General features: G+C 39.6%; 1 protein-coding gene across 3 annotated transcripts in view; it reads left to right on the top strand.

Annotated features, from left to right (window-relative positions):
- fibcd1b (fibrinogen C domain containing 1b) overlaps nt 1-13248 on the top strand; it is a 146505-nt gene that overhangs the window by 41829 nt on the left and 91428 nt on the right. The window lies entirely within an intron of this gene.

Below are 13248 nucleotides of genomic sequence, written 5' to 3'. Positions count from 1 at the left end.
TTTACCTTAACTTTGTGTGATAATGGCTGAATTTACCAGCACTTTTCAAAAACGCCAGTACAAATGTTGTGTTCTTTTACTGTTTACTCCGCCAGGAACATAGGAATTTTCTTTTGTATTATTTACAAAGCTGCATTTAGATGTTTTAAGCTTTCAAATGAAATTTAATCTGCATATTATGTTCCCTGAGCAAGTTACAGCTATTTATTACAATATTATCCTAGGCGTTTTTCAGTGAAAAACGTCTAGGATAATATGGAATAATTAAAACGAAATGTATTTCCATATTTAAATGACTGATGATGTTTAATCTGTCAAAAAAAAATTGAGAGAGTAAAAAATTAAACCATAACAGATGACATTGCAACAAAAATAACTTGTTTCAGATAAATATATTATCATTTGAACATTTAAATACAAACACAAACAGTGAAACTAATTCCAAGTGCTGGAGATACAAAGTGCAAATGAACAAAGTGCAAATTATATTGAAACTATAAACAAAGTATTAGGAATATATAGAAAGTGCAAATTATCTTGAAACTATAAACAAAGTGTTAGAAATATATAGAAAGTGCAAATGTACAAAGAGCAAATGATCTTCAAACTATAAACAAAATATTAGAAAAATATACAAAGAGCAAAGGAAATGTATCAACATTCATCATGGTCTGGGTCGGTCAGATGTACAGCTCTGCTGATTGCCATGAACCTGTCTCTTGTCATGACAGAAGCAGGAAAGAGGACGGCCCGTCTACACTACAGGCATCGAAAAATTCTTTCAACGCTTCGCCCATTCACTTGAATGGGGTGACGTAGAAGATTTTTAATCTTCGCCGAACTGCATTGTGGGGAGCATGGCATGGCTTTGCAAGCATCACGAGCATCTATCGGCATCAAAAGTTGAACAAGATTCATGGGAGATTCATGTGATTGGTTGTTGGTCGCGTTGCTCGCGTTGCTCATGTGATTGGTTGTTGGTCGCGTTGCTCGCAAAAAATCGCCAAGCTTCAGACACGCCCAGCTTCTAGATTTTTTTATGCCTGTTGTTTAGACGGGCCGTGTGATCCCTTCCTCCAGTAGTCTCTTACTTTTGGCAGTTTTAGAAGTGCCATGAACATCATTACGGCCCGTCTACACTACAGGCATCAAAAAATGGGCGAAGCCTTGAAAGCATTTTTTGATGCCTGTAGTGTAGACGGGCCGTAAGGCCGACATACATGAGGAATTTTACCGGCTTTCCCAAACAAACTTTTTCCCTTAACGGGCCGTCTACACTACAGGCATCGAAAAATGCTTTCAACGCTTCGCCCATTCACTTGAATGGGGTGACGTAGAAGATTTGTAATCTTCGCCGAACTGCATTGTGGGGAGCATGGCATGGCTTTGCAAGCATCACGAGCATCTCTCGGCATCAAAAGTTGAACAATGTTCGACTTTTGAGGCTCGATGCTTGGCATCAGCCAATCAAATCCCGTTTATGCAAATCCCGCCAGTGCAAGCGCAGCCAATCAAACCGCGTGCAAGCTGGGAGAGCCAGACCGCAGTTCATTTCCTCATATTCCAAACGAGATATTACGGTAGCAAATCACCCGGTTCTTTACGACCAGAACTATTTACCGGGATACAAACCGGAGGAGCCAGGCATGGAGGGAGGTGGCAGAGACAGTGGGTGAAACTGGTAGGTTTTTCGCCTGTTTGGAGAGTTTATATCCAGTTTACTTCGTTTTAACATTGCTATTGCTTTGTATGTCGGGGGCGGGAGATTCATGTGATTGGTTGTTGGTTGCGTTGCTCGCAAAAAATCGCCAAGCTTCAGACACGCCCAGCTTCAAGATTTGTTGATGCCTGTAGTGTAGACGGGCCGTTAGCCTGTTCCTTTTCAGCATTTTTGTTAGTGTTCTTGCAGATGATATTTACAGCTTGGTTGTTAAAAAAAAAAAATTCTAAATATTTGTGCAGGAGTATACTCCACACCAACAAAACCTTGGACTCCAGGGGTTCTTTTCGGGCAAAAGTGTGGTAGTTGTTGGGCAGTATCTGGCACCTCAGGTCCGGTCCAAACAGCTCCTGGCTCTTCTGGGGTCAGAGATGTTTTTTCCCCTTTTCCTCTTCCTCTCTCTTTCACTGTCAGGCGGGCTGGCATTGGTTTGGCCTTTTTTCTGGATGCTGCACCCTCCTGGCCACATTCTTTTCCCTCTCGGTTTCAAGGAGGCCTAGTGATGGGGACAGTGGCTTGTGCATCTCATCTTCTGAACTAAAATAAAAGGAAAATATACAGATATAAATGTCTGAATTTATTTTATTTCCTTTATTGCTTTTATTTCTCCAGTGTCATCCTATCTATTTTCTAAACACTTTCTCAACTTTTGATTTGATTCACACTTTATCTCTCTGCTAACATTACTAGTTGATCTTATAACAAACAACCAAAGAAGGCAAGCGGAATGAGGCAATAAATGAAAGGTATTGCTTGACGTTTTTTTACTGAAATAAATAGTAGCCTCTATTGATAGTGAATCTTGAGCTCAGGACTTCACTTTAATAATAATAATAATAATAATACATGGGATTTTTATAGCGCTTTTCATGAAACTCAAAGACGCTTTCACAGAGAATTTAAGAAAACACAACAAAAAAAGACAAAGAAATACAAAAAGAGATAAACAAAACAGAAAAAATACGGGGGGAGTGGGGTGGTCAGTGGTTGAATGCAATGTTCAACTTTATGACACAATTACGGCAAATGGCCATCCATTATAAAAACTCTTAGGACTAATTATTTTCGGCGTTATACAGAAATAGCAACCGATAAATGCAACACAAACAATAAGAAATAAGTAAAGTTACTCACTTTTTATTTTCGAAGGGATCAATCCTGTGATCATACTCCTCTTCATCACGCCAGTTGTCAGCTTCAGAATCTGAGGAATCCACCGCTGCATCGCTAAGCGGTCCGCCAGACAAAATAAATTCTACGGCTTCTTCCGTAGTGTAACGCCGTTTTGACATGTTGGTTTGAATTTGTCTTGGGATGTGTGTGTGTGTATATGTATGTATGTGTATTTGTGTGTGTGTGACTGTATCTAGATATCTCGTGTTGTATTTATTTCTCTTACGCTGGCAAAATTACTCTTCTTTAGTATTACTCTCTCGTCTCTCTGTTTCTCTTTGTTTATCTCCCGCCGCCAAAAACATACACAGCAACCTATGTTGATTGGTCGAGAAGATGGTAGCATGGGCAGAGGTTTGCCTGGACCTTTACCCCCAGTTTCCACTGGGTCCGTCTCCGCCGCGCTGCGCCGCGTCACGGCTGCGCCGCGGTTTTGGTCTAGCGCCATAACCCACCGGACGCGTCCCAGAAGCGTTTCAGAAGCGTAGCTTCGTGCGTGCAGGCTCGCAGTTTTGTTATTGATTCAGCTTTAATTCGGGTATTAATTAACTTTAAAACATTAATATGTAGTTGTTACCTTCCACTCCACAAACTGCAACGACTAAAAACCAGGCCTTGTCCTTTCTGATGTTGTCCTTGTAGTAAGCATTGGTTACATCATATAAAATAGTGTGTTTTTCCACTTCCATGATGAAAACCTCGTCGTCCATTGTGCGTATCGTAGTGGAGGTGTTGTGATGAAGGAGGGGGGTCTGCTAAATTAGTATATGTGGGGGATGGGCCTGGCCCGGATGCTCACCTTTCTACTTCCTGCGAGGGGGGGCTGCCTGCCTGACCTTACGTTACGGCTGCGCCGCGGCAAAAATAGGATTCATCCTAATTTCAGAGAAGCGCTGCGCCGAGCCGCTTCTGGGACGCGTCTGAGCCGTAACGCGGCGCGTGTGGTGGAATAGCACCCATTGACTAGAGTGGCCGCGATCGTTATGACCGCCGCGGCGCAGCCGTAACGCGGCGCGGCGCAGACGGACCCGGTGGAAACTGGGGGTTACATTTTAAACCTATCCGGACACATGGGGGTGGGACTTAGTCTAAAACCTTTGCTGTTTGGCTCAGACGGAGGGGCCGCGTGGGTCTCCTTGACGAATCAAGGCTGTACAATGTGATGACGTTCGATCACTTCGGAGCCCCTGAATCCCAAAAAAGACATAGTGATACCAGTGAACAGCCTAGAATAGTCGCTTTACCTCACTTTTTAAATCAGATGGATAGGATTAGCGGTTAAAAAGTTATTAAGCATTTTAGAACGCTACCTCTTTGAAGCCGCGGGCGGCTCGCTCGGTCTTTAAGGGTTGAAGAGTAACTGACCTCCTTTTATATTAATAGAACAATAACATCATTGTTGGCTTATGAATGTTTCCATGCTGAACAACGGCAACATGACAACGTTTTCATTGGTCCCTCTTCTTTAGAGAAGACCTGGGGCCTCATTTATAAAAGAATATACGCTCAAAAAATTGCGTACGCCAGTTTCTACGCAATGTTTGCGATTTATAAAATACTAACTTGAAAATGTGCGGTCCTCCACGCAAACTCTAACCCATGCGTACAAAGCACAAATACGGGAGAGACGAGAAACTGCGACGCCGTTGGCAGAAGGAAGAATGGAGAGAAATATGTGGAAATAATACCATAAATAAAATGTTACCTCTCATTTATCATATATGAAGAATTCATTTTCAAACATTGATTAAAGCCAATCTTAAAATGATTTAACAAACGCCTGTTTGAGGCTCCTCAGTGCACACAAAAACATAACTGGGAGAAATAAATAAATACGGATATGTTATTTAAAACCACCTCGAATATGTTGTGTTAATGTTATGAAATGTTTTCTCATAAATTATGCGGTAAGCAGGAGGACAGAATTACGTCTAAACTACCGCCGTTTTGCATTTCTATAGGTTGTAGATACGAGCATGGTTTACTATCACGTTTAATCGTATTTTATGCTGTTTGCCAAGACTTGATAAATCGCTCGTAAAACACAGGAGGGGGGGGGGGGGGGGTTTGAGATGCAAAGGCTGCAGTGGAGACGCTGCGCACAGCTGATCGACAGCTGGGACACAAACCACCAAATAAAAAAACATAATTCAGATCCAGTCGTCATGACTCTACTCCGGAGGGAATCCCCGATCATTTCTTACAGTTTCTCATCAAGGGGGTGTCTCCTGTCCCCGGTATAACACACTGCCTGAGAAAGGCTATGTGTATTTTTTTTGTCATGAACCTTTTTCGGACCACTTATTTATTTTGGTGACGATGCGACCTCCATGCTGCTACTCTGGTTCAAACTGCATCCAAACAATATGATTTTTCTCGACCTTCCCAAAATCTGACACGGTGTGAGATGTCTTTTTAAGCTGTTCTGTCTTCATTTGCTACAATCTTCTCCATGCAGTCAGTCAAAATGAATGAATGAATGGGCTTTTCTTTGACTATTTATATAGGCAAATATGGGCGTTACGTGAAGCCCGCAAAAGCTGCACCGCATTTCGAGTCAATTGGGATTTATAAAGGGAAACCGGCGTAGGAAGTGCCGTACGCACCTTCCTCGCCGGTACGCAATGTTTTGTGAATCAGAAAATTTCGGAAAATGTCTTTACCTATTTTTTGGATTTCTACTACGTAAGCAACCTTACCACGTGAATCCTACGCATAGCGTTATAAATGAGGCCCAAGGCCACCGAACGCAGATTAAAACTAAAGTAACAAACCTGTTTTGAAAATTTAAGAAGTAGAAAGTACAGGTATTTGTGTTCAAAACGTAAAAATAATTAGTGGAGTAAAGTACTGATGCCAGAAAAATGTACTTAAGTACAGTAACGAAGTATTTATACTCCACTACTTCCCACCTCTGAGACTCACACACACACACACACACACACACACACACACACACACACACACACACACACACACACACACACACACACACACACACACACACACACACACACACACACACACACACACACACACACACACACACACATTTTCCGAGAAACATATAAGCACACTTCTGGTTAACACAACATTTAACATGGTTTTTTCGTATGATTCTTTGTGGACAAACTCAGTTTTACTGATCTGTCTTTTGAAAAAAAAAAAAAAAAATCTAAAAAACCTTGCTAATCTTTGTCAACTATGATTTTCTTAAGTGGAGGACAGCCCTATATTACAGACATAAGGCATGTCTATGATTCTATAAAAAGGACATTCAAATCATAGAATGAATAGTAACCTTCTCCTTATTCCTTGTAAAGCAGTATCATGTTATATTCAATTGCTAGTCTTTGAAAATGCATGCACTATAAATGATCTGTGATAATGAGCATATATTACCTTCAGTTTCTATCCCATCTTGGCACATAGCCATGGTTACCACTTTGTTAACAGCTGTTTGAATGCTGTGACTCTGGCTTGGAGAGAGTCATGCACCAATAACCTGCAGTCATAACTAGATATCCAGTAAAGAAATACAATGCTCCATGTTTTGGTTTGTTTCTCTATTAGTTTTTTATAGTTGAGCATTAAGGTGATTGGTTGAGCAGTAAACAGAGGAACTGAATCCAGTGTGCAAGACTCACTCCTGCACTCATGCCTTTAAGTACTGTACCGAGTTGCTAAAGGACTGGATTGTGGAGCACCTATCAATATCTATTGATTGTGAAACTATGTGTAACACTCCATTGGACTTGAAATTCTCATTTAGGCCTTTTCCTTTTCCTGAAAGCAGAATACCATCATTCACTAATCCAATTCCAACTTGACCATGTTCATTTCTCTTTGAACTGTACAAGCTGAATAACGTCTAATTAAAGTGCAAATAGGGCTCATGTTCCACTCAGTAAGAATTCTAGTCTAGTGTTTGGAAATGAGGTCCCATCCAAGAAAATAGAACAACTTTCACGTCATACACTCAATAAGATAACATGATGTGTTGCTAGATGTGTAACACAGACTCTAAATTGGAGGAAAACATGATTAACCCCCCTTTTGTTTCGCTCTGTCCACATTGATTTATTGACGATGCATTTTTCTAAATATGTGTGGAGAATCTTCACACTCCATGCTCTTTTAATTTTGGCCCATCAGGCTCAGTCTCTGTACTCTGCAGAAAATAGATTTCATAGCTGCCAGCCATACAGCTCGAACAAGCTTTCTGCTTCTGCCAATCCTTTCTTTAAGTTTCTTTAGCACAGGGTTCAACATTGTTTAGAAACCACTGAAAATCTAGCTGGATGGGTTTGCACTGCCTTGGAGGGCTGAGACAAACATGGGTGTTGATGGTAGTACAATGGAGGCAGAAAGAGTTATTGTCCCTGCTGCTGTGCTGAAGGAATGGATGTGTAAAGAGAAGTGGATAAGTGTAGAGGCGGGGTCCTGTTCATTCCCATCAAAGTTTCTAAGAGGCGGATGAAGCCAAAATAGCCTGACTCTTGAGAACACAATTCCTCCTAGGATCTTTTGGCAATATTCTGCATGCATAGGGCCCGTAGTGCATGTGATCTTACATTTTCCTTAAGCCCCGCCTCCAATTTCCTCTGTCACAGCCGCATCTTGTTTGGTCTCTGCTAAGTCAAATGATTTAAGGGGGAAACTAACTAACTCTCCATAGGCTTTTTTGTGCATTATATCACTTTTAGACCCTCATGATTTAAATAAAGGCATAAAGAGTATACAAATAGAGATATGTCTGAGTTTGTTGTAGGGCTGCCCCGAGATTAGTCGATGAAACATTATTTGGCGAAAAAAGTATTTGTCGACACATTTTTCATTAGTCGAAAAAAAAACTCCATGTGTGCACTGCATTAGCTTTGACCCATCAGCTGGAAAACCCCCAGACTTCACTCAGAGCTGTGCCTGGTCATTTTTTTTAATTTTGTCGGCAGGATATCCAAAGTGTGGGATCTTTCTAAGCTGTGAAGTACGAGCCCCACATGGTGACATGCAAAATCAGCAGGAAAAAAGTTTCTGCCATATCCACACCAACTGAGCGCAGTATCCTGAATGCCGGCTTCAAAACAAATCATGGAGCTTAATTATCCCCGACAGCGTTCCTTTCTTGGACTCAGAAGAAAACAGCAGCAGTGAATCAGGCAGTAGCCTAGCCTTGTATGCCTTGTATGCCATCATTCTGACCTCAGAGACCGATAAATTCAAGCTTTCATTCCATGATGAGGGCGTATTGTGTAGAGGTATTTTTGGCGATGTTTCCATTTCGTGTGGTGTTTATTGGTTTGTTATATTCAGATATGAATTATAGAAACTAGTATTAAATGATCAGTGTGTGTCCTCGCTCCTTGTTCCGACATACATTAAGAGTCCTTATCGAGATGAGCTGTGACTCATCGTTTTCTGCGTGTAACATTTAAGTTATATTTCAAAGGTTTTATTTTATGTGAAGCACAACGTACCATGCTGTTATAACAATGTTCTTTGCCAGCCTTTGAAACTGAAACCATTTTGGGAGAAAAAAAAAAAGTATAATCATAATATATCATATACGTGCGACTAATCGTCAACTAATTACCTGAACAGACGACTATTGGTCAACTAGAACAATCTTTAATCAAGGGCAGCCCTAGTTGTAGCATTATGGATGCCTTAGTGCAAACCAAAACCCCCTACGGGTATAAATATATAACCTGAACCTGAGGCCTATTCAAGTGTTAGTCCCGACAAGTTGACATTTATTTTCTTCTCAACGTTATTTGCTGAATTTTAGACCTCTCTTTCCCAATGTAAGTCAATGAGAAAAAAGTGTTTTTGAGCCCAAATTACCTTATCGACTGACATGAACATGTTGTGCCTTTATGTCTTTATGTATTTATTAGGATCCCCATTAGCACTAGCATGAGCATTGGCTATTCTTCCTGGGGTCCTCACACACTCAACACATACATAAACATACATACAACAAAATTAAAACAAAACAAAATTAAAACAAAACAAAACAGCTCATAATTGCATGCAATTTACAGTGAAATGAAGTGAAAACTAAAATGGTCATCAAATTATCGCCATCCTAAGGCCAAACAAAAGTAAATACAAATAAGTTTACATCATAATATATGCATACATAGCCACAGGCACAGTTCAAATTTACTTTATAATACTTAAATAATTTTTTAGCAACCTTTTGAAATGTACTTGAGAATGTTCCTGAATGATGTGAACCGGTAAAGAGTTCCAGCTTATCATGGCTCTGTACATGACTGTTTTCTGTCCCATATTTGATTTAGATTTGGGTAATACAAACCTTCCTTCAATTGTATGTCGTGTTTGATAGTTATGTTGTGCATATTGCGCTATAAACCTTTGTGATAATATATCTGGTGAGTGAGTCACTGTAATATTTCTGACAAAATGTAATAAAATATAAGTTGACCTCTGTCTGACAGTTAACCATTTCAATGTCTCCAGCATTTTAGTGACTCTGGTTCTGTAGGAGCACTACAGTGCACATCGTGCTTCCTTATTTTGTGCTACTTGTAGTTTGTTTAAATCTTTTTCAGCAGCACTAGACCATATAACCAAACAATAATCAAGCTGCGACAGAACCAAAGCATCCAAAACTTGTCTACTGACATCCATAGGCAAATATTTTACAATTATTTTTACAACTGACACACCCCTTCCCATTTTACATACAACATTATCTATTTGTTTAGACCAAGATAATTTATGATCCAGGGTTATACCTAGCAATTTTGTCTCCTTGACCTGTTCAATTTCAATATGTCTTAAATGTAGTTGCAATTTTGGTTAACCTGTTATCTGATGATTTGATCCTATTAATAACGATTTTGTTTTTCCCGCATTAAGTACCAACTTATTGTTTATGACCCACTCTGATATCAGTAGTAGATCTTTATTCATAACATTTGTCAACTCTCTTGTAGTTGATGCTGCATAATATATTGTTGAGTCATCTGCATACATTACAATTTTAGCTTTTTCTAACACTAATGGTAGATCATTTGTAAAAATAGAAAATAAAAGTGGTCCCAAACAACTACCCTGAGGTACTGCACAAGTGACTGTTTTCATCTTTGAGAGACTTCCATTAAAAAAAAAAGTTTGACTTTGATTTGTCAGGTAACTTTCTAAGCAGAACTAAAATCAAGTAGTACTGCACCCACTAACTTCCTATTATCTAGTTCGCCCTTCCAGTCATCTGTCATTTGTGTTAAAGCGGTGCATGTGGAATGGCCAGGTCTGTAAGCATGTTGATACACAGTATTAAGTTTGTTACCTTCAAAGTATTTTTGTATTTGATTGAAAATTATTCTCTCCATTATCTTTGCTAATGCTGGTAATAAACTTATTGGACGGCTATTTGTACCAGAAAATGGTCCAGCTGGATTCTTTGCAAGTGGAATAATTTTTGCTATTTTCCATGCCTGTGGGCAAATACATTTATCAATACTCAAATTTATAATATGACAGATAGGCTCTGCAACAAAATTAGCATCATATCTAAGAAATGTACCAACTAAATTATCCACTCCTGGTGGTTTATCATTACATTTACCTATTAGACATTCAACATCTGTAATTGTCACTTTTTCTATTTTAAATGTACACTTCTTATTTTTCATAATTAAATCCTTTATTAGAAACCAGGGTTTGTCCACTTCAAAAATGTTCATCAACACTCGCTGTGTTCTTTGGTGTAGGTGGCATAGCGTAGTGGTCTCTTGGGCTACAGTAGGTGGAGGTGGTGCTGGCAACCCAGACACTGCAGGTGATTGATGCACTCTTTGGAGGCTAGGCATGTGGTTTGCACATCCGCTGTTTCTGCCTGACACCGTGCTGTGACTGCATGATCTATAGGCCACCTGTGGCTATGACTCCAGATTTATACGATGACACTGGGCTGACTGTGCCTGTGTTAGTAACGGCTCTGTGTGCTGCAGCCCCCTGAAGAACAGTTTCCCCCTGCCATACAGAGAGGAACCCTTTCACATGCCCACACGGAGATAAGCATGGACGTCTTATTTCAGTGACTTTAGGAGCGATGGATGAGGATTTTGCACAACCCAACTTTTTTTTTTTTTACAGTCACTGCTTCCGGCCTCAAATAAAACAGTACAAACTGATGGGACCACTTAAATAAAGTAAATCAACAATACATTTAACTGATACTTAGCTTTCAGGGTTATGGACATGGTGCAGCCTGCTGTTAGTGTAAATCAAAAGGTTTTGTTATGATACTGGCATTGGATTTTCTCCTTCAGTTACCTCTGAAAATAAGAGGCCCGAGAGTCGATCCCTGGGGCACTTTTCATGTCTTGATCTCAAATGAATGAATGCTACTGAAAACAACCCAGCCCATGACTTGTACAGTAAATACAACCTGACCTGACCAAGTGTACCAAAAAGAGGGATAGAGATATCAAGTACCTTTTTATTTAGTGCTGTCATTTTTTCATCATGCAGGTTGAATATTGTCAGAAAATCCAATTACATTAACAACAAAAACTAGTTGATTAACTCTTAATAATTCAATTAAAAAGGCTTTAGTAACATTTGACATGTATAGCCAAAGCACAAATACAACATTATTACATTATATTAGACCATAAATGTAAATGGATAAAAAAAAAAGTAATAACATTAAAGCCAGTATTGGTTCAATCTCAGCATGACTTTACAATGTGAATGAAACTATGACAAAGAAAAACGTACAGGTTACTCTAATGTTAATAAAAAAGAGATGTTAGTATAGATGATAAAATAATATTCTAGAACAACCAAAAAACACACACAGCCATCCCATCAAAGTACCCTTTGTAGTCATCACTACATGATATGAATAAATGAATTAAAACCACAGAATTTACCTTACAAAGAAACATCCTGTTATCTGCCTTGCCTCAGTGACATATTTGAATGTCAAAAATTGATTTACAAGGAGCTGGTTCCTTTCCTGTTTGTTGTCAGAAACAGAATGGCGTTGCTCTATTTAGGAAAGTAAACTCAACTTCAGGATCACAGTTTATGTAAATTCATGAAAAACTTCCAAAACAACATTTGAATTGCCAGAGTCCCAAAGTACATCCAGCCTTACCTTCTCACAAACATGTGGTGCACACCTGTAAGCATTTTGAAGTGTTCTTATTACAGTCCTAGGCTCTCCGGGTACTGTCTTCATTGATGCTTCTCATGGAAACAAATGCAAACTTTTATCCGAGGTTAGAGTTATGAAATATAAAGGCATTTTTAGGCTCTGACCAGCCCCTGTGCATAGGCAATGCAGTCAACCATGCATAATGCAGACTAGCTGGGGGTTTTATGACCTGCACTCATGCACCCCTTCAGTGTTGGGAAAAAAATTGGAAAGGCTATATTCCCCATAGCAGAAGCTGAAATGACATAAAATGTAGTTCACATATTCAACTGACTTGACATTCAGTTGGGCACAATGTCTCACTGCCAAAAAAAGAGTGCAAGGCTGCGAGGAAGAGCAAGACTTACTGATTTCCTTGAACCACAGGTCACGGTTTAAAAAGAATTATATGCCTTTGGAATATTAATGTCTTCTGACTAGAGATACCCACAACCTCTGTTAAGAATCTAGGGGCGGGCCTTTCTGCTGAAGAATAGAAAATCATATTGCCTCAAGATCCTAATTGTAGTCGACACACAGTACTTTGAGGACCTGAAAAATTAAACAGAGTGCTTTTTTTGCACTCTGCTTCTTTTGCAGCATTTCAGCCAGGGATATGAAACGAATACATTTACAACCTCAACAAGAGTGGATATACATACAATGTGGAAATCTAATTCAATTCAGCAAATGGGTAGCCAATCACCAATATTTTCCAAACAACTGTTTTTAAAACACCACAGAACAATCTAAACACAGATAGATTTACTTTAAAGAGCTTACGAAATGAAGGACAACACTGTTCTTATTAGGATAATATATAATATTATTAATGGGAAATCATTTGTCATTAATGACAATATGCCCGCTGTATTTATAAATCGTGATTTATTACAACTTTCCATGCTCGCTTCCGATTTTACACGACCGCTCCGGACCAAACAGCTTTCGCCGGTTAGTGACGTCACGCACGTCACGAGTAGAACACTTTTTGAATAATACACTAACTATATGGCTGATGTCGGACTCTGGATCGGATATTTCGACAGCATCGAGTGACAGTGAGTCGTCAATAGACTCGGTGCACTTTCAAGAAGAGGAGGATTTTATTGAAGAGGATGCCGGTGTGGTGGAATCAGATCATGCGGGCGAGTCTAACGTGGTGGAACCATACCAGTTT

The sequence above is a fragment of the Notothenia rossii genome, assembly GCF_949606895.1.
Source record: "Notothenia rossii genome assembly, chromosome: 11".
Taxonomy (NCBI): Eukaryota; Metazoa; Chordata; class Actinopteri; order Perciformes; family Nototheniidae; genus Notothenia; species Notothenia rossii.
This window is presented reverse-complemented; position numbering and strand designations above follow the sequence as displayed.